This window comes from Lepidochelys kempii, chromosome 13 (assembly GCF_965140265.1).
Source record: "Lepidochelys kempii isolate rLepKem1 chromosome 13, rLepKem1.hap2, whole genome shotgun sequence".
Taxonomy (NCBI): domain Eukaryota; kingdom Metazoa; phylum Chordata; order Testudines; family Cheloniidae; genus Lepidochelys; species Lepidochelys kempii.
The window spans coordinates 39,729,140-39,751,940 of NC_133268.1; the positions used below are offsets into that span (position 1 = coordinate 39,729,140).

Consider the following 22,801-nt stretch of genomic DNA (forward strand, 5'->3'; position numbering starts at 1 on the left):
AGAAATTAGATCATTTCCTGGTTTTCCCACAGACTGTTGACCTTCACCGCAAACAAGGTGTGTTTTCACATTGACATTCATAGTTCCAATGGAGACAAGGTAAATGTAGTTTTTAATCTCATTATTATTAGTTAAGGTAAAAAGCAGGTGGAAGGGAGGGATTGACTTTGATGAGCTACATCAAGGCTAAACTACCTGTGCCCTGTCTCCACTAGGATCTTACACCAAGTTATCCTTCCCATTAGGAGAAAACACTTATTTTCACAGTGAAGACAAGGCCATGACAAAGGAGAGATTTTCAAAGGCCAGGACAGGAGTTGGGCATGCAACTCCCATTGACTTATAATGGGAATTGGTCACTGCAATGCCCTTTATGCTTTTGAAAATCTCCACATAAGGATCTGAGTCCACTGAAGTCCATGATGGTCTCACCATTGATTTCAGAAGATTTTTAGATCCAGCTCTATTGGGAAGAATTGGAAGGAAGGGTCATCTGGTAGGATGTGATACAGAAGAAATGGTTTAAATTTCTAGCTCCATCATGGATTTAGAGATGTCCCTTAAATTGGGATTTTCAAATGAGCATATGGTAATTTACTCTGTGTGTGTATACAGTGGCCAGTATAAAGGCACTGTGATCTCAGTACGGTCCTTGAGGTGCTACTGGACTGCAACTAATAGCAATGAAGGGCTTGAGTCAAGCCTCATTGAAATCAACAGGAGTCTTTCAATGGCACATAATAGCCTAGTCTCCTGTGGGCTGTAATACTCCGGTCTCATTTTGGTGGTTGGGGTATTGTGTGAGTGCTGAGTGGCTGTGGGGGTGGTATAGGTGTGAGCCTTATACTCTATCTAAATGGCTTGCCAGTGAGGAAAGCAGCTGGATTTTTAAACATGAAGCTCACCCACAGACTTTGCAATCTGCTTGTCAGGTAACTATAAAGGGTTTAGAAGGGCTGAGAGAAATACACTTGACCCTTTTATAGTGAGGAAAAAGTGTGCATGGATTGGTCTATGTGGAATGTCCCCAGAAGCACTGAGAGAGTCTTTCCTACTGTAAACCTCTGAGCCAGGTTTTCAGCGGGTGTAGATCAGAAAAGGGGCTACGTTGGTTTACAGCAACTGGGGATAACAGTACCGAGCATTTCAGTTGTGGTGTTGGACCCATTCTAAAAGTGGCCTAGTCTGACACCTCCAGAATAGAGTTCATGAATTTTAGAGTAACCATCATTCTTCAGGGCAACTCATTCACATTGACATCTTACATTGTTAGAGAGACCAGGCGGGTGAAGTAATATCTTTAATTGGACCAACTTCTGTTAGTGAGCAAGACAAGCTTTCGAGCTATACAAAAGCTCTTCCTCAGGTCCCATAAAAGTTAGTCCAAAAATATTTCCTTACCCACCATGTCTCTCTGATATCCTGGGACCAACAAGGCTACAACAACACTGAATACATCTTACATCTTTATAATGTTTACTTTCATTCAGATTCCCTTCCACAAGTGGCAAAAAACTGGAATTTTCTACTTGTGTGACTCATCAGATGGTGGACAATATATTTCACAGAGCAGTGATCTTTATGTACATGAGATCCTCAACCCAAACCAACCTAATAGCCTTTTAGCCAGGTTAACAAACCTTGTGCATGAGGGGAAGCAATGGACATGATATATCTTGACTATAGTGAGGCTTTAGATATTCTCTCACATGATCTTCTCATAAACTAGGGGAATATAGCGTCAATAAACCTTCTATATTGTGGGTGCCCAACTGGTTGGGAAACCGTATTCAGAGAGTAGTTATCAGTAGTTCACAGTCACCCTGGAAGAGCATCATATTGAGTGGGGTCCCAGAGGGCTCTGTCCTGGGTCCAGTTCTATTCAATGTCTTCATCAATTATTTAGATAATGGCATAGAGAGCACACTTATAACGTTTGTGGATTGCACCAGTCTGGGAGGGGTTGCAAGTGCTTTGGAGGACAGGATTTGAAATCAAAATGATCTTGACAAACTGGAGAAATGGCCTGAAATAAACAGAATGCCATTCAATAAGGACAAATGCAAAGTACTCCACTTAGGAAGGAATAATCAAATGGGAAATGACTACCTAGGAAGGAGTACTACAGAAAAGGATCGGGGGTTTATAGTGGATCACAAACTAATTATGACTCAAGAATGTAACACTGTTGCAAAAAAAAAGTGAACATTATTCTGGGTGTGGCAAGGCGATGACTCACTGGTGTGGCGCCTCCTGCTGGTTGTCCTGGGGAATTAGCTCTTCCAGCCTGGAGCGCCCTCTGCAGGCCAGTGTCTCTCCTGCCGCTGGCCCCCGAGACCCTCCTGGACCCTGGTGCCCCTTTACGTCAGGATTCTGCCCCCAGCAGTAACCCACAATCTGGGTCTCCCCACCCAGGGGAACCCCCACCCCTCTATCCCCACCTTCCCTCAGTGGCTACTGCCAGTCATCATCTAGCCCCCGCTCACTGGGGCAGACTGCAGTCTGTAAACCACTCATCATCGGCAAGGGGGTAGGACCAGCTGCCTCTGCCGAACCCCAGGCTGCCCCTCTGCAGCCCCAGTACCTTTCCTGGCCTTTAGCAAGGCCTCAGCCTGGGGGTTTCCCAGGCTGGAGCTCCCCAGATCCTCTGGCCTTCCCCCAGCCCTGCTCACTCTAGGTGCCCTGCTCAACTCCCAGGCAGGCAGGTCCTTCTCTCTCAGAAGCTAGAGAGAGACTCTTTCTGCCTGAGCTCCTGGCTCACAGCCCTTTCATTGGGCCCGCTGTGGCCTGACTGGGGCATGGCCCCAGCTGTGGCTGCCCTCCCAATCTAGCCTTTTCTCTCAGCCCCAGCCCTCCCCCAAGGCGGGCTTTAACCCTTTCAGGGCCGGAGCGGGTGACCACCCCGCTACACTGGGATGTATTAGCCAAAGTGTTGTAAGTAAGAAATGAGCAGCAATTCTTCCACTCCACCCAGCACTAATGAGGTTTCCACTGGAGAATTGTGTCTGATTCTGGGCACCACACTTTGGGAAAGATATGGACAAATTGGAGAAAGACCACTGGAGAGCAGCAAAAATGATTATAGGTCTAGAAAACCTGACCTATGAGGAAAGATTAAAAAAAATATTGTTTGTTTAGTCTGGAGAAGACTGAGATAGGATATAACAGTCTTCAAGTACATAAAGGGTTATTATAAAGAGGAGGGTGATAAATTGTTCTTGTCCTGTCCTCAGTGGATAAGGAGAAGTAATGGCCTTAAATTGCAGCAAGGGAGATTTAGGTTAGACATTAGCAAGTGAAACTCCAACACTAGTTTGCAACTCCTTGTTAAGAGGAACTGTAGGGAGTTGGAGAAACTGGACTCCCGGTGGGACATAGGCGGAAACAAAACAGTAACTCCCCACAAATTATATTTGATTTTAGTAAAAAAACAATGCTGGAAACAAATAAAAAAGTTTAGTTTCACCCAAAAATGATTACTTCAAGGAAAGGATGATAACAGAAGTATGAAAGGTTGAAATCTCTGAACCTTTACTTTTGATATGAATATAATACTAATTCTAAAGGTCAGTAGAAAAGAGAGGTGAACATCCTTGTGCTCAGTGATTTATAGATTGGCATGGTTAAACTCACTGAACCTTGTAAAACATTGAGTTTTTTGAAGGATAGCGAAGTTGAGTTTCAGTGGAATACAGTTCTACTTCTACAGAACTGAGCATTGCAGTTTCGAAAATGTTTTTATATTAGATCAGGTGACATTCTTCACCAACTTCTGTTCCCTTCTGCAAGACAAAGGATAGTTTTTGGAATTTCCAATGTTTATCCCAGTTCCTGGAATGTGTTGGTACATATCTTCCTGGTGATAACTCATGAATGGTTTTGTTCTGTAGCATGTGTCAGATTGTCAAAGGCAGCCAGGGAAACTGGGCACTGGTTAAAAGTCAAAGGCAGCTGGGCAATGAATATAGGGGATGAGGATGCTGTCTGCTGTAGGGGATATTTCCATCACTCTCTTACAGCGGAGAAGTAGCTCTGCTATATTTATGGTTGAGATTCGCTTACTGTTAAATAACCCTTTGTCCTGAGTGCTCAGAATTCCAATTGCCTACTCAGATTCTGCTGAGAATTGCCATGTCCTGGGTAGGGTTAATGGTCTATATTTGGCAGTAATTTATGTGCGGGTTTCCCGAATCAATGGGCCCCCAGAATATACCATGTGACATCAAAACTCTACTGTTGTCGTAACTCTGTTGCTCACATCTTGGGCTCAGATTATGGCTCTGATCTGCCACAGACAATACCAACGCACTCAGGGCTGATCTCTGCTGGTGTCCAGAGAAAGTAACCTTATTGGGAGTAGGCTGACAAGCAGGAGAACATGGGCATCAGGACTAGGCCATCTTTGCTTACTCGAGAGTTTTCAGACAGCCTTGCATCAGTGTAACTGGCTCCAAGAGACAGATCGTGCCAGTTTAACCCCGTGTTTTCTGTCTTTGGGTCCAGATTGCAGCAGCATTCTGAGAATGCAGCTTGTGCTTGCTGCCTACTTCAGCTCAGGTCCTCTTTTTGTAAGATTTGGTGTGTGACCAAAGCTTCTGGTTTAAGGGCCAATCCTTCACAGTGCTCTAAAGTGCATATAAATAGTCAGATTACTTTGCAAACTGCAACATTTAATGTGGTCCAGGGTTAGTGTGTGTCGACTGAGGTCATTTAGGCCGAGAGTCCGTCAGATACAGACCCCAAATTAGGAGCTGACTTTAATATTCCAATAGCTCCAAAACCCATGTGCATAGGGATAATGGCTTGAAAATTGGGATGCCACTAGGCCATCTGGTGTAGAGTTTGTGATGCAAATTGGAGGTCGCTTGATTAAGGGGTTCCACAACACTCCCACTGTAAAATGATCTGCCTCTATCGCTTTTAGATGGGAATAACCCTTTTTGTTGCTGACATGGGAAATCTAAGATTTGATCTACATAAAACTGACATCACTTATCTGCCCCTTGGTCCCAAGCTGAACTAAGGGGCAGTTTACAAATCATTCAAAACTTATCACACTCTAAAAGCTTTAGCACCTCTGCTTAGACACAGCTTCCATCTCTGAGCTCTATTTTTCCTCAGGCACTCCTTGACAAGTGACAGTAATATACTCGGAGTCTTATACTCGTGTGGGAAGTCAGCGGAACAGGCATGGCTCCCTTGAATACGAGGGCCAAAACGCAGGTTCCTGAGATGCCATCAGACCTGCATGCTGACAAACAGTTGGTATATATGGGGCAGTTTACCTGGGTTCTTTTCTAAAAGTGGGAGAGTTGCAAGATTCCACCCAAGATGTGAAAGAGTAAGGGTCTGTCTACTCAGCAACTAGACACCTGTGGCTGGTGCATGCCAACCGACTTGGGCTTGCGGGGCTCGGCTGCTGGGCTGTTTCATTGCTGTGTTGACTTCCGGGCTTGGGCCGCAGCCCAAACTCTAGGATCCTCCCACCTCGTGGGGTCCTAGAGCCCGGGGTCTAGTCCGAGCCTGGAAGTGTAACGATATGGGTGACAGCAGGGTGAAGCCCTTGTTCATTTACTTATTTCATATTTCTTTTCCTGATGAGGATTTTTCTTTCTCCAAAGAACAACAAAATACCAAAATATTTCTTGTAGGAATTGAAGGCTGCCCTCTTGAAGGCACAAATTAGGGTACAAGTTAATTTCTCCCTTATTCTGGTGCACATGCATTGAAAATTAGTGGAATTATCACAAGTTTGAATGGATCTAGTAGACTGCATTTATTTATCCTTACAACTGTACCAAAAAGAAAAGTTGGGATATCCCTAGGAATTCATCAGAGAAGATTAGCAAAGAATATTATGAAATAACTAAATTGAGACTAATACTTTGTAGTAAAATCTAAAATGTTTCTTAATTTCTTATTCCCATTAGAGAGAGAGAGGGAGAGAGAGAGAGAGAGAGAGAGAGAGAGAGAGAGAGAATATGGGCAATGGTACAACGATCAGAGTTCATTCTCTTGGGATTTCCCAATCTTCATGGAATGCAGATGGTGTTTTTTGGTGTCATTTTATTCATGTATCTCTTACCTCTTGTGGGGAACAGCCTCATCATCACAGTTGTGAGTTGATCAAAAACTTCATATTCTGTTGTATTTCTTCCTCTGTAAGCTGTCCTTGTTGGAGATCTGGAGCACGACCCTTGTGGTCCCAAAGATGCTGGCCAACCTACTCTCGGACAGAACCACCATCTGTTTTTCTCCATTTCTCCCTGGACAAAAGGGAGTAGGTCATCCTGACGTCCATGTCTTTCGACCACTATTTGGCCATATGCCGACCATTGCATCATGCCACCATCATGACTAGCAGAGTCTGTCTCCATTTGGCATTGCTGGGTTGGCTTGGAGGAATTGTGCTCATCTTCTTCCATTCACTGCCAATGTGGATCCTGCCGTTCTTCAGGGACAATCGAGTTGACCATTTCTATTGTGACCTTGGGCCACTTCTGAAACTGGCTTGTGTTGACACATCCATCATAGACTTCACAGGTTTTATAACAACTGTCATACTGCAGGGCAGTGCATTTCTTTTTACGTTGACATCACACATACATCTTTATCATATCCACTATCATCCAGATCCCTTCCTCCACTGACCAAAAAAAGGCTTTTTCTACTTGTGCTATTCATCTGGCAGTGGTTAATATATTTTATGGGGCACTGATATTTATGTATATGAGACCTTCAACTCATTGTTCCTTTAAGATAAACAAGGTGGTCTCCTTATTCAACACAGTCCTAGTTCCAGTTTTAGACTCTTTCATCTATACCATCCAAAACAAAGAGTTCAAAGAGTCCCTGAGCAAAATGATAAACAGGAAAAAGAAATTCCTACACATGTAGGATTCTCTGGGCTGTGAGAACTAAAATTTAAACCCAAACACAATAAGCGAGGTTTCCCTATTGTTCTGAGCGAGGCTAAGGATCAGATGAAGGTGGAATTTTAATTTATACCTTCTGAAGATTTGGATCTGTGGATTGTGTTCACCATGATAATATCTTGCAGATTTTAGCAGTGTTTTTAATCCATTGATTTGGATTTTCATTTTATATACCCGAAGGGATATACTTGTGACTTTGGCCTCAAATAAATTCAGAGCTTCTAGTATCATTATTTTTAAAAAAATGATAAAAATGCATTTTGGATCTAAAATGTCAAAGACTGGGGTAATGTATTTGTAGATAGAAATTAGAATATGTACAAAGTTGGTTATATAAAACATGACATTTTTAGTGTGCTCCCTGCATGTATTTTTACAGCTGCATTTACTAAGTTTATGAACAATTATTCTTTTTCACTTCTTTTACCCCGTAGTCTTTGTAATATTTTTCAGCATGTCCTGAAGGTGATAAAAACACAACATGAACAAAAGTTGAGGTTTCTAAACTGCCTAAGGGGGCTAGACATGCACATCCCTTTGAAGGGTACTTGGGCTTTGGTGCCTAACTCCCTTAGGCTTACCTAAAAATCCAAACTTTAGTGATTTATATATCTGTATTAAATATTATATAAACCAATGTTTTGTACTCTTCATATTACTATATTGTTAAGGTTGGAATATTAGAAATAAGACTATAAATAATTCCTTTATTTCTTGGTCTTGTTCTATACATTTTAAAACATTGTTGTCTTTAAATTTCCCCCCCCAAAAAATTACATATTACTCTATGCACATTTGAGTTAGGTTGATTTAAAAAAAATAGTTCTCTCATTGCAATGAAAAAGCATGATTTTTATCGGCACACAATTCAGGTTAAACTGTGTTAAATTACCATTCAAATTCCATTGTGCTATTTGAGTTTGGAAGTTTTCAGGTTTTCAATACCCAAGAAACTTAAAAAAAAATGCTGCAGGAAATTTCAAAACATGCAGAATCAGTCCATTTTCAAACTGCAAAGTCGTGTTTCAAATTTTGACAAAACATTCGTTTTTTCCAGCCATTGCTGGTAGTTCCTCATTGATTTGTGTGAATTTAGTCGTTAATGACAGATTTCACCAAGCAGAATTATAGTTTAGTTACATGCTAATAGAAACGTAAGTGCAGTCACTATATTATACAGTGTTAGAATTTACAAATTGTCTTGTATAGCATAATTAGTGCTGTTAGTTTGAGATTTTGAACCCCACCCCAAAGCAGATTTGAACATGCAATCACCAGATTTTAAATTCTCGGGCTGAGTGTCAGTCAGGTAAAATCTAAAGCAGAAAACTCCTGTAAACACTTGTATATGTGAGTGACTTGATGGCTGTGCTTCTCCTAGTCCTTTCACTGGGATTATTTATGTGCTCAAAGCACTCCTCTGCACAAGGGTTTACACTACTGGGAACTGCATTCTATGATTTCTGTAGATGATTGTCTTGTTTTGTCTAAGTAATTATGTAAATGCATTTTGGGGAGTTTTGACTAATACCAAATGCTATTCACCAAGAATTGAGAATGGGATTTTCCAGTGACTTTAAGGGAGATAAATAGGGTCAGATTTCTAAAGCTAAGGGCCTAAAATGCAGCTCGGCACCTAGTGGGGTTTTAAAAAGTGCTTAGATGCTGAACTCTCCTCGATTTAAATGATGTTAGGTGCCAGATTCACAAAAATTGGCACCGATGTCCAACTTTTAGGCATCATGGGTGTGACGGTGCCCACCATAAGGCTTTATGAATGTAAATATGACATAACTGGAATATGTTCTATGATACATATGCCATATAACATATCTCTGTAAAGGTTATGATCTACTGAATCTATTCATCCTATTTGTATGCAAGTACCATTTTTGTATTCGAAGTTATGAATATTGGCTGGGTATTGGCTTGATTTTTAAGTAACCTTTGTAAAGCATTTGGTCAGTTTCTTGAGAAAGGAATGTGCAAATCAAGAAGGACTTAAACTACAATGGATCTTGGAAGGCTCCAATCCATGTAAGAAGTCTACTTGAGGACGTTCAAGATAGCATATGACCCATGGCTGCTACCTGGTAAGAAACTGTGACTCATGCATGGACATGTGACTTGCCCAGGTGACTCCAGAACTCCATCTTGGAGCTGGACTTTGCATAGGCGAGAGGAGGGGTTCTCCACCCACAAGAGAAAGTCTGTTTAAGCCCATGGGAGACCCCTCCATTTTGTCTTCAGCTGGCTAAGGAGATAGCCTCTCCACCCCCAAGGATACCTGAAAGAAACTGGAACAAAGGACAGTAACTACAGGGGGTGTGAGTGCTTGCTGGACCCAGACTAGAAGGAGTCTAGTCTGTGAAAGAGAGCTTACTGGAACTGGTGAGGTTTTTATCTCTGTTTAGTTTGATTAGACATAAACTTGTGTGTTTTATTTTATTTTGCTTTGTTCTGTCTGTTACTACTTGGAACCACTGAAATCCTACTTTCTGTATTTAATAAAATTGCTTTTTACTTATTAATTAACCCAGAGTATGTATTAATACTTGGGGGGGGGACAGCTGTGCATATCTCTCTATCAGTGTTATAGAGGGCGAACAATTTATGAGTTTACCCTATATAAGCTTTATATAGGGTAAAACAGATTTATTTAGGGTTTCGACCCCATTGGGAGTTGGGCATCTGAGTGGCTAGTGGCTAGCGTTTCTGGCTCAAACCAGGCAGGGCACTGAAATCCTAAGCTGCCAGGGCAGGAAAGCAGGAGCAGAAGTAGTCTTGGCACATCGGGTGGCAGCTCCCAGGGGGTTTCTGTGATCCAAACCCAGACCCAGGTCTGAACCATGTCCCCTAACATCTGTAGGCTTAACTGAAAGCAGCTAACAGAAGTATTCCTGTCCTTGATACTCAGATGGCCAACTCCCAATGGGGTCCAAACCCTAAATAAATCCGTTTTACCCTGTATAAAGCGGATAAAGGGTAAACTCATAAATTGTTCACCCTCTAGAACACTGATAGAGTTCCACTGGTGGACATGCAAAAATATCTGATGCAGTCCTGACAAAGCTAGGTTCCTCAGTGCCCCCATTTACACCCAAGGCCTGCAGGAATTCCCTAACTAGGCACCCCATCATCTATCTCACCTGTGGGCCCCCGATCCAGTGGGCATAGTTAGTATACTTCCCTGGGAGACCAAAGTTCCAATCCCTCCTTTGCTGGATTTGGGGCGGGAACTTGAAACCAGGTCTTCCACACTCTAGGTAAATGACCCAAAGAAAAGCCCATTGGGTATTCTGGATTGATGCTGTTTCAATCTCTTGTTGAAGCTTTTCCACTTTGTGTAAACGATTAAATATTCATTGGGTAGGGACCTGAACTTGTATTTCCCTCATACAAGATGGTTCTTCCTCACATGCTCAGCGTCTAACTGGTCGCCATATGTGTGAAATCTCCCCCCAAGTCAGTCTGGCAGTGATCTATTCACCTTCCTCGGAAGCATGTGAGTGCACCACAGTCCCTCCTAGTCTCTGCCCATGGCATATAATAGTGTAGTCGCCTTTGGTCTAATTTTGGCTGTTGGGTTTAGGGTGCGGATCCCTCTCACAGGTGCCTAACTCTCCCACTGCAATGCACAGGGAGTCAAGCAGGTAAATCTCTTTAGGGCCCTGATATCTCAAAGTCCTATTAATGTCAATGGGATTTAGGCAGCTAATACATTTGAGGATCTGAGGCTGGGTGTCTAATACAGAGCTGTAAATTCCATGGGTACCAGGGTGCCTAGGAGTTAGCCATGCCTACGTCCCCTTTGAGAATCAAGGCCTAGGTGCTCTTGAAAAGCCCACCTTTTGGGATGCTGCAGAGCTGGGAACCCTGGGAGTCCTGGCTCAAGCTTGGGCTCTCAGGACTTCTAGGTTCCCTCCTTCACGGCAGGGAACCTGGCAGCCCACAAACCCCTATCTTGAATCAGGGATGTCAGGGCCTCCAGGCGTCTGGCTTCTCACCAGCCGACCAGCCAGAGCTCTGGGCAGCTTGGGCAGTCTTGTCAATTCCATTTAGAAAAAATTGTTCTGATATTTAAAAGTGAACATTTCGGACTCTCTTCCCTCCCCCCGCCATCTTTCACCATCTTTCTTTTTGCCCCTGAGTCTGCATTTACCAATTAATGTATTAATGAGCATTTGGTCCCACTGGTGTTTGACTATTGCTGGGATCGTGGACTATAGACTTGGAATTCATGACCCAAGTTATAATAAAAGCAGTTGTGTCACACTCTGAGGCTGGAGATGCTGATGAAAAAACAGTAGTCAAGCTTCTGTGAGTAAGAAAGGAAATAACTGTGTGAAATCTATGTTATTGTCTTTGCCATCATATTACACTTCTTCTATATATAAACTGGAGTATCAATAGGACTTTACCCAGAGAATATCTTTAGTAATGGAGAATGCCTTATATAGTATGGTGACAGGTTTCGGAGGGGTAGCCATGTTAGTCTGTATCAGTAAAAACAACGAGGAGTCTTTGGGGCACCTTAGAAACTAACAAATTTATTTGGGCATAAGGTGTGTGGGCTAAGACCCACTTCATCAGATGCATGGAGTGGAAAATACAGTAGGCAGGTTTAAATATACAGGACATGAAAAGATAGGAGTTGCCTTACCAAGGTGGGGGGCAGTGCTAACGAGGCCAATTCAATCAAGGTGGATGTGGCCCATTCCCAGCAGTTGACAAGAAGGTCTGAGTATCAACAGAGGGAAAATTATTTTTTGTAGTGACCCAGCCACTCCCAGTCTTTATTCAGGCCTAATTCGATGGTGTCAAGTTTGCAAATTAATTCCAGTTCTGCAGTTTCTCGTTGAAGTCTGTTTTTGAAGTTTTTTTTGTTGAAGAATGGCCACTTTTAAGCCTCTTTTCAACTTTCCCTTATGGTACTTGTTGACTGTTGGTCTCATGCCAGTATTTAGCCTTAGATGGAGTTTACCACCAGCTTTGGACTGCATTCCCAAGCAATCAGACTCCAAGAAGACCCGGTCCCGGCATGCCGGGGGCCGCTACTGGCCTCACACCGTCCACGGGTGTAAGGATCCCCCCCATTTACCTCTTAATGGTTTCACACCCTCTTGACTGGGATCTTCTTTCTATATGCTGTAGAGGGCTATATTACTCTTGGCCAAATAACAGGCTCATTTGGAATTATTTCATCAAAGATTATTAATCCATCAGATCATTATTACATTAAGAAAAGCAACACCAAAGAAAGGAAGCACACAAATCCCACTGAATTTCAGGGAGAGTTGTACAACGCCCTTTTACTGCTTTATAATTGAAATGGGATTTTTTCAAATAAGAAGTTGTGATGATTGTATCTTCCTTCTCTTCTTTATGCAGCTGAGTGAGAAATGAAGCCATAGAAACTGAGAACCAAACCAGAGTGAAGGAATTCATCATAGTAGGATTTCCAGGCAATTCCAGATTGAAAATCCTGGTCTTCCTACTTCTTTTGGTGATCTACACGCTGACGCTTACGGGGACCGTTGGGATCATAGCCTTGGTGTGGAGCGATTACCGCCTCCACACTCCAATGTACTGGTTTCTCTGCAACTTGTCCATCTCGGAGATATAGTTCACCACGGCCATCCTTCCCAAAACAATGATGAATCTTATGTCGGCACATCAAGCTATTTCTTTCAATGGGTGTTTCACCCAAACCTATTTCTATTTCTTCCTTAGGACCTCAGAGTATATCCTGGTAGCCGTGATGTCCTTTGATAGATACATAGCTATTTGTAAGCTGTTGCATTACCCCATCATCATGAACGGGAAGTTGACTCTCTAGTTGATTATTGGCACTTGGTTGGCAGCCTTTATATCAGTTCTCTGCCCAACCATTCTGGTGTCCTGCTTGCCATTCTGTGGCCTCAATGACATTAACCATTTCTTCTGTGACATAAGACCCATTTTGAAACTGGCTTGTACAGACACACACCTCATTGAATGGCTGAGCTCCCTATACACTTCCACTGTGGTGCTTAGCTCTTTGCTCTTAACAACAGTGACCTACGTGTGTATCATCACCACCATCTTACACATCCCATCCACCACCGGTCGGCAAAAGGCATTTTCCACCTGCGCAGCTCACATTGCAGTGGCGTCCATCTTCTACAGCTGTTCCATTTTCATGTATATATTACCCCAAAAGACCCACTCGTCAGGGTTGTACAAAGCAACAGCCATTCTTCACACAGTGGTCACCCCTTTGCTAAACCCATTCATATATCACCTCGGGAATGAGAAAGTAAGAGATGTCTTCAAAGACATGCTCAGGCAGGGATGGGTGGTTTGCTTCAAAAGAGTCTGAAAAACTTTACATTGTGATTCATAATTTGCAAAGATCAAGGAATGAAATGGAGGTCAAAGAAGGAGTCATGGGCAAAATATGCAGATGCATCAAAATGACTTAGGATCCTAAGTTCCATTTTAAAAGTGATTTAGGGCCAGATTTTTAAATAAATATGGCATCTGAAGATGCATATACATGCCTGGTGGGACTTTCAAAAGGATTTCAATGTGAAAATCCCATTAGGTGCCTATCTGCACCTTTATGCACACAAATACTTGAAAAAAATCTGTCCCTTTAGACAATTAGGAGCCTAACTTTAATTGAAAAAAAAAATAGAATTGAAGGTTTCAAATGCCCAAGTCAAGTTTGAAAATGGGACTTAAGCACCCAATTGCCTTTAAAAATCTGGCCTAAGTCCCATTAGGAGTTGAAATCAATGGGAGTTAGCAGCAGATTTTTAAAGGTATTTAGCCACCTAAGGATCTCAAATGACTTAGGTGCTTTTAAAACTTTTGCACTGGTCCCATTTTTAAAAGCAATTTAGGGAATCTTAGTCCCACTGACTCAGTGTGACCCTGGGAGAGGGGTTCAAATGATCTCTGCTGTAATAATAACAATATTATCACCCAGGCATGATTTAGTCCTAGCAGCCACGGATTCCGTGACTTTGCCAGGCCTCCGTGACTTCTAGGGTTTCAGGAAGCAGAGGTGGGACTGTGCACCCTGCAACTGGGGCTGGCTGGAACCAGGACCCTGCAGCCCCAGCCCCGTCGCTGCACTCCCACGTTGGCTTCCCAGGGGTATGCCAGGGCCGGATTAGTCTTTTGTGGGCCCCCATGGAGGCAGTGGAGCCTGGCACGGGGAGGTCAGTCCCAAGAATGAGGGGCCAGCCAGGGGCAATGGGGCATGGCATGGCAGGGATGGTCCCGCTCCACCCAGCCCTGTGCGAGGCCACTATTTACAAACCAGCAGTTACCAGATGCACAGTGGCCTGCCCAGCCCTGTGCTACCAGCATGCCCCTTCTCCCTGGGGGGAGGGCCCATGCCACACCACACAGCCCGTCTCCAGCCCAACACCCCCAATGGCCAGAGCCCCGCTGGAGCCACTATTCCCAGTGCCCTCCCAGACCCCTCCAAAAATGCACAGCGCCCTGCACAACACCACCCCTGCCCAGTACCCCCTATAGAACCCCCACTCCCTAGTGCCCCAACACACACACATCCTCCCCGCCCCTTCACAGCCCAGCACCCCCCCAGGCTCCCCACAGACCCAGTCCCCCACGCCCTGCCTCCCGGCCGCATGCACCGGCCCTGCTGGGAGGCGACTATGTCTGCCGGGCAGAGCCAGCAGCGCAGCCAGGGCTGGTCCCAGGGCCGGGAATCGCTCCGGCCCCTCGGGAGTGGTGCGATCAGCCAGGACAGGACCTGCCCTGGCCGGGCTCCCTCAAGACGCACTTGCCTGGAGGGGCCCAGCCAAGCCCTCTACACTGTTCTCCCCAACACACACGTGGCTGAGACTGGCCAGGCTTCTGCACCAGTCCCAGGCGGCTCGGCTCCGGGGAGACAGGCGGGACCCACAGGTGGTGGGAAGCAGAGACAGCCCGGAGCCCGAGGTGCCCTGGGGTCAGGCCAGGGGTCAGAGAGGAGCAGGTGTAAGGGGACTGTTGCCCCCTTACTAACATTCAGTGGGGGTGTTTTGGTTGGCTAGCTCCCAGTACTAAAAGGGGAAGGGTCTATGGGAAATCAGGACCCTGAGACTGATAGTCCCCAGGAACAATGGGGAGAGGCCAATGCTCCAGGTCAGCCTGCTTGACAGGGCAGGAAGGCTGATCAGGGAGTCAGCAGGCCAGGGGGGTCCCATCCTCCCTGGAACCTGGAATTGCCTGGGTCAGACAGAGTGGGGCCAAGCTAGGGAGAAAGCAGGGGCCCAAGCTGAGCTGGGGAGCAGAGCTGGGCCAGATCCAGAGGGACCAGAAAAGCAGCCCAGAGAGAGCAGACCCTGTCCTGGGAGCAGAGCTGCAGCAACCAGAGCCAGAGGGGCCAGAGAAGCAGCCCAGAGAACAGGTCAGTGCTGGGAGCAGAGTCACAGAAGCAGCCTGCAGAGCAGACCTGTCCTGGGAGCAGAGCTGCAGCAGCCAGAGCCAGGGGGCCAGAGAAGCAGCCCAGGGAGCTGCAGGCAGAGCAGCAGCAGCCGTGCAGAGACCGAGTGGTGGAGCTGGGGCTGGAGCCGTCCAGAGCCGGGTGCGGTGAGCAGCTGGGGAGAAGCGAGGGGGACCCTGGGCAGCGGGCCCAGCACAGGGAGACGCCTCAGCCAAGGGGCTCTGCAGGCCAGGCTTGGATCGTAACCCCGACAGGGCGGGGGCGACACTGGGAAGAAGGGTCCTACCACTTAGAGCCTGAGAGCCTGTGGCTACCACCAGAGCAAGTGTCCAACCCACAGCATCCCTGCAGCACAGCCAGGGCCGGAGCAGGGGGCCTGGGACTTACCAGGAGCAGACTGTGAACTGCCCTGACACTCCAGAGACACTGTTTGTGGTGTTCCCTGCCACAGAGCGGGGTGATGTGTTTCCTTTCACCTTTCCCATTTTTCCTTATTCTTTTTAAAATTAATTGTTGATTAAATAACTTGCATTTGCTTTAACTTGTATGTAATGGTCAGTGGGTCAGAGAAGTGCCCAGTGCAGAGAGAGTACCCCGGGGTGGGGACACCCTAGCCCCTGTCCTAGGTGACCGCAGCAGGGTTGGGGGTTGAGCCCCCCAGGACTTCTGGGCCCAGCCTTGTTGGGGTGACGAGGACTCTGCCAGACAGGAGAGGGGAAGGGGAGCCCTCCAGGGCAGGGAGGCCACTAGGTAAAGGAAGCAGGAGCGAGGTCTCAGATCCTTTCGCTAGCCCACTTCACCAGGGTAGTGCAGAAGCCAGGAAAGTTCCCCACAATAGCGGGACTATTCCCCCGCTTACACAGGGAGTGGAAGGGCCAGGGGGCGGAGAGGAGATCTCAGTTAGTTAGAGAGCTGGCGGGCAGGCCAAGAGGAGCAAGAGATGGGCAGGGGGAGCCAGCGGGGTCTCGGGGTGCAGGGCAAGCGGAGCAGGCCGGGGCCCCTTCTCAGCATGGGCCCGGCTCCATGGCACCATTGGTGCCATTGTGAACCTTGGCAAGGGCTGCAGCTGTGGCCAGCGCTGTAACAGGGGCTGTGTGCTCCCCGTGGCTGCACCCCCCGCTGGGGTCCCTGGAGCCGGGGCTATGCCCCCCTGCCATGGCAGGGAAGCTCAGCCTCTCAGTCACTCCCCCATGGAACTCCATTCCTTCCCCCTACCTATCCCTGCCCCCCGGTTATCTTTTAGTAAAGTCACAGACAGGTCACGAGCTCCATGAATTTTTGTTTATTTCCTGTGACCTGTCTGTGACTTTACTAAAAATAACTGTGACAAAATCTTAATATTTATAAGTAAGGCTAACTGATGGTCAGAAAAGCAGAGGTAACTGAGGCTTTAGTTAGAGAGGTTTAAATGTCAAAAAATGCACAATTAAGGTTGCCTGGTGATAGTCGTGCCCTTCCAGAACATCAAGTTCAGCAAAACTTCAAAGCTATTAATTGCTAGACAGTTTTATGTCGATAGTATTTCATTCAAACTTTTATCCCTTAAAAATTTCACACAGTAGGACAATCAGACAGTCACTCTTAAAATCTCTCTCTCATATGGTATGGTTAGTTAAGAAGGCAGCAGGCAGTGGGGAAACCACAGACTTTCAGCTGGAATTTAAAATGAAAGAGAAAAGCCATGTGGTTTTCACAGAAGACCTCGGCTGCAGCTGGAACTAAGAGCTGCTAGATCTCTGTCCTTCAAAAACTCTGCTACCGTGACTTGCCCAGTAGTAGGTACAGCAGCTTCTGTCTCATTCCCCGACCTGCGTTACCAACTCCCGGTCATTGTCCAGGGCACCGCATGCTCTCACTTCCTGACCCTTTCCTGCTTCCTCGAGGTCACTACGCAATAGACGTGTCTGTCTCCTTCCCCAGGTTCTGCTGCCCTCTGGAGACCACTGCACCAAGGGACTCCTGTTTCCTCTCGGCCATTGCAAATTGGTGGCAAATTAGGATTAGAATCCAGATCACCTCCCGCCCTGTCCAGCATTGTCACCAATATCAGATAGATATACTTTAGCTCAAATGATACGCTGTGGCTCCAACCAAAGTCATGGGTTTGTTACAGAAATGACTGGGGTGGGGTTCTCTGCTGTGTTTCACGCAGAGGGGCACAATGGCCTCAGAACTCTCTGACTCTGTCCTCCATTTTCCTTAAAACACGAGTGCTCCAGTTCAACATTTCAGCTGGATGCAGGACCCACTGCGTGGGACGGTCACACATAATGGTCCTTTCTGCCATTCAAATCCACAGGTAATTATTGTTGCCATTTTAGTAACACCTGAAGGGTCCCAAACAAGGTCAGGGTTCCAGTGGGTCAGGTGCTGCCCATCCCCACCACAGGAGACAGGCTTTGCACTGAAGAGGTTTCCATGTAAACAGAAAAGCCAGACAAAGGAACCAGAGACAGGGGAAGTCACTTGCTTCACTTCACATTGGTTCTGTTCTAGGCTGTGACACTGATCTACAAATTCTCCTGATTCCTACTGTGGTGGCCAAACCAGCAGACCATGCTGCTTCCCGATCACCATTTGATTTGAAGAACAGACACTGCAATTGCAGAGACCAAAGCCCTAAATCTCTCAGGGTAAAATCCTACCCATTGGAGAGGCAGCAGAGCAAGGCCTGTTCCCCAAGGAACCCGCACTCTAAGGACTGAGGAGGGAGACCAGTGATACTGGGCCCCTCTACTGTCCTTATGGTGGGGGTGAAGTTCATGCAAAGAGAAAAACCGGTTAAGTGAGCAGAGGCCAGTTCCACGAGGGATATTGTTGGAGAGGAAGCCAGGCAGCAACCACTGGGTATTTCTGGCACAGTAGTAAGTAGCGGTGTCTGCAGTTGTGAGACGGTCTATCTTTAGCCTGCCAGTAGACCCGCTGGTGGAGGGGGTAACCCGTCCTTTGAACTCATCCGCGATGTAGGTCGTGTAACCTGTTCTGAAGGCTGCTAGCCAGACCAGACTTTTCCCAGGGGCTTGTCGGATCCAGCTCAAATGATGGTCATTGATATTATACCCAGAGACGACACAGTCCAGAGTAATAGAACTCTGTGGCTTTGCCTGGGCAGAGCCTGGCTGGGTAAAAGTGACAGTGGCCATGCAACCTGTCAAAGAACCAGAACAGAGATATTGTTATATCACATCCAACGATGCAATAGACATTTCAGGGGCAACTGCAGTGGGCAATTACAAAATAACCAGCCTATATGAAAAGCTTTTCCTAACCCTGCTCTTTTACAAATTGCTTCGGTTCTTAAACCAATGACTCAGTGATGTCATCAGTTCCTGGTTTATAAGATAAAACCCCAAGACCTTACATGAGGCTGTATCTCGCTGCTCACCTGAGAAGATGCACCACAAGATAATGCAAAGACAATGTAACAACAGCATGACTGCTGGTGACCTTTGCTTTAGCGCAGGGGGTTGGTGCCAGCGATTTCCTCCAAAGCTACAAGACAGTATCACCCCAAGTGCTTATATCCTCCGAGGCAGGCAAATGATTTTGCATTTCAGAAATTTCCCTTCTCCCGTCAGTCTGTCCTCTCTCCCCTCCACCCGCCCTTTTGTGTGTGGTTCAAGCAGTAGAGTGGGACACTGGGGATCTGTCTTCAGGGTGGGATTTTTCAAAGCTGCCTAAAGAAGGGAGGTTCCCAACTCCCTATGAAATTCAATGGGAACTGGGTGCCTAACTCCCATAGGTTCCTTTGAAAACCTCTATTACCAGTGCCCCCACATACTCAGGCTGTGTCTGGAATAGAGGGAGTACTCTAATGAATCAGACCTGTTGATCTATCCAACAGTGGCCAATACAAAAGGCTTGGAAGAAAAGTGCAAGACAGACCCTAGTAGTCAGTTATGGAAAAACCTATCCATGGGGTAATTTTCTTCTAAACCCTGGTGAATAAGAGGGTGGCTTGTTCACACAGGACAGCAGAGACCATGCACAATTCACTCATTCTTAATTTAACTCCCTATTCCAGCCGCAAACCACAGTAATGCAATGGCTTCCTACCACTCATGGCTGCTGTGCCTATAAATTCATTAAATACTCGTGAAGTGATCAGATACTACTGTGATGGAGGCCATGGGAGATTCTAAACAGAAAGTTCACTTTGGACTTAATGTCCATACTTTTAATTTGGAAAATCTATGGTACAACTAACCAAAAAAGGTTCACCATAAAAGTATTCTAAGTTATGAGGATTTCTTATACACTGAGTAGTGACTTAACTCCATTAAGACTAAGCAAAGTGTAACAGGCCCAATTCTTCTCATTCACTCACAAGAATGGCCACATTGGGTCAGACCAAAGGTCCAGCTAGCCCAGTATCCTGTCTTCTGACAGTGGCCAATGCCAGGTGCCCCAGAGGAAATGAACAGAACAGGTGATCATCAAGTGACCCATCCCCTGTCGCCCATTCCCAGCTTCTGGCAAACAGAGGACAGGCGTGAGTCAGGAGTAAATCCCTGGTGTAACTTGGGCTACTTCTCTCATCCTGTTGCAAATCAGGAGTATGATGCATATTTTTAAGAGGTCTATAGATGCCTAGTGGGATTTTCAGAAGCATCTGAGCAACTAAAACTCAATAATTTCATTGGGCATTAGGCAATGTGGCATTTCCAAATGCATTCAGAATTGCCTGAATCCATTTAGAAGTAGAGCCCCAAATACTTTGGAATCAAGGTGAGTTATTCTTTTCTTATTCACCTCAGTGTAAAGGAGGAGTAACTCCATTGAGGGTCAATGGGACTGAGTCTCAGTGGAAACTCCATTGACTCATCAGGGCTAATTCTCCAGTCACACATTCTAGTGTAAATCTAGAATAGTTCTTTTGGAATCAGTTAGGCTGATTCTCCTCTCACTCATCCAGGCGTAAAGCAGGAGAAATTCTAGAGTAAAGCAATATAAGTGTGAGGGGGGCCAATGGACCTACTCATGCAGTAAAGCACGACTTTGACACGAGTAACGGGAACATAATCTCACCCTACGCTAGCATTGTTTTAATTTGAAAGGTAAAACCAAAACATTAATACAGGCTATTTGAACTTGTAGATCTAAATATTAGAGTAGTTCCAGGGAAGCCTATGGCATTACACCAATTTACCATCTGACCCTTTAACTTCAAATACTCTTATCAGAATAATTTCTCTTTAGCCGAAACTCGGTATAGCGGGAAGGCCTCATGCTGAGCCAAAAACTACGCAATTCACTGAAGTGTTATTTCGTAAGTCTTTTTATTCATCCTCCCAAAATGTTACAGTACAAAAATAGAATAATATTTGTGAAAATCTCTTCTTCTGGACCGTGCTGGTTATGAAGATGGCAGTCAATGGGGAGAGTTCAGAATTTCAGCTGTGACTTGGGATGAAATGGAAAGGCCATGTGGTTTGCAGCGATGAGAGCCCTAGAAATCTCAGAAGTCCATCCCTGAGAACATGCTCTGCCACCGTGTGCTCATTAATGACTATACAGGAAAGGCATATAGCTCTCTGTGCCAACATATAATTGAACAGGACAGCCACACGGGTGAAGTCCTTTGGCCTGTGCTCTACAGGTGGTCAGACTCGATGGTCCCTTTTGGCCTTAAAATCCATTCATCACCGTCCACGCTCTCTAACATCAGTGCAGTCGCTCAGCCGCAAGCTGTGGTGCTGGACGCAGGAATAGCTGGGCTGCGTTCTCTGGCCTGCGTTACGCAGGTGACTAGAGTAGATGATTCTAATGATCGGGCCTTAAAATACATGAATGTACTAATTACTATTTTTGCTTGTGGTAAAACCGGCATGGCCCATAAGCGCAGCGAGCCACAGGCCTGGCTCAGAAGAGCTTACCATTTAAAACCGACAAGAGGCCCTGAGGGTGGGAAATGGAAGGGGCGGGTAGGTAGACAGGAATTACCTCAGGCCACGCCACAGAGCAATGGGTCAGAACTCAGCTAGCCTGACCCCTAGCACAGAGCTCTAGCCAATAGGTCACGGTGCCTCCTGAGGCTGTATGTTCCGGTAAGGCCACAAGATTCATTTTTCAAGGGTGAAGTTCACCCTTGTGCAGGGGGCTCATCCCATGGCCTATTTAACCCCAGGGTCTTATTCTGAGGGCTGCATTGGGACTCTTGTAATGTGCAGGCTTTGGCAGAGGGCTGAATTTCCTGCAGAGAGAGATGTGCTCAGTGAGAGGAGCCCCTTGCCCTAGAGGTTACTGTAGGAGAGGAAGCTGGGAAGCCAGCACTGTGTTTCTCGTGCACAGTAGTAGGTGGCCGTGTCTGCAGCTGTCAGTCGGTCTATCTTTAGCCTGGCAGTGGACCCGCTGGTGGATGGCGTTACCCGTCCTTTGAATTCATTAGCGGTGATGGTGGCGTAACCTGTTCTGAAGGCTGTAACCCAGACCAGACGTTTCCCAGGAGCCTGACGGACCCAGAGGAGATGGTGGTCATTGATGTTATACCCAGACACGACACAGTCCAGGGTGATGGAACTTCCTGGCTTTGCACGGACAGAACTTGGCTGGGTTAAAGTGATCGCGGCCTCGGAACCTGTTAAAGAAACACAGAGGAATGATCCTATCCCATCACACCGGTGAGCCAGCTAATCTCCGACAGACCTTTCAGAGGAAGGTGCAAGACACCTTGGAAATGGGCTGTTACAAAGTAAACCTGCCAGAGATTGGCGTAAGAACAAAAGGATCGACCCACTGATGTCATCAGCCCCGGGAGACATGAAAAATCCCAACCTTACAAGAGGCTGCACCTCGCTGCTCACCTGACAAGGTGCACCAGGCCACAACGCAAAGACAACGTAGCCAGAGCATGACTGCTGCTGACCTCTGCTTTAGCCCAACGGGTTGGTGTCAGATATTCCCGCTGACTAACAAGGCAGGTATCACCCATGTTCTTATATCCCCCGAGGCAGGCAAATGATTTTGCATTTCAGAAATTTCCCTTCTCCCGTCTGTCTGTCCCCACCCCCTCTCCCTCCACCCAGTTTCTTGTGGTGACTCCGCATCTGGAGATTTGACTTCAGGCAGGAACTTTGAAAAGTGTTTAATGGACAGATGCCCAAACCCTACTGAAATTCAATCACAGCTGGGTATCTAAAATCCCTTTCTACTACTTTGAAACCTCCAGCCTCTATTGCCACATACTCGGGTGTGACAGGAACAGAGGAGTTGCCCTAAGGCAATATAAAAAAGATTCAAAGAAAGGTTGAAGCTAGACCCTAGTTGTAACTCAAGGAACAGCCCGCTGTAGGTGAATTTTCTTCCCAATCCCGGTCAGTTAGCGTTAGGCTTGTTTCCACAGAACAGCAGAGACCTTGGACTGTTGACTCAGTCTGTTTTAGTTTTCCGTCTAGGAAATGGAGACAGCCATAATGTCCTGCCA

The 22,801-nt window shown here is 46.2% G+C and overlaps 2 pseudogenes; both read left to right on the plus strand.

The window, feature by feature from the left end:
• The first annotated feature begins 5,988 nt into the window (after positions 1-5,988).
• LOC140896805 (olfactory receptor 6X1-like) lies at positions 5,989-6,897 on the plus strand (annotated as a pseudogene).
• A 4,278-nt stretch (positions 6,898-11,175) lies between these two features.
• Positions 11,176-13,296, plus strand: LOC140896806 (olfactory receptor 6M1-like; annotated as a pseudogene).
• The last annotated feature ends 9,505 nt before the right edge of the window (positions 13,297-22,801 follow it).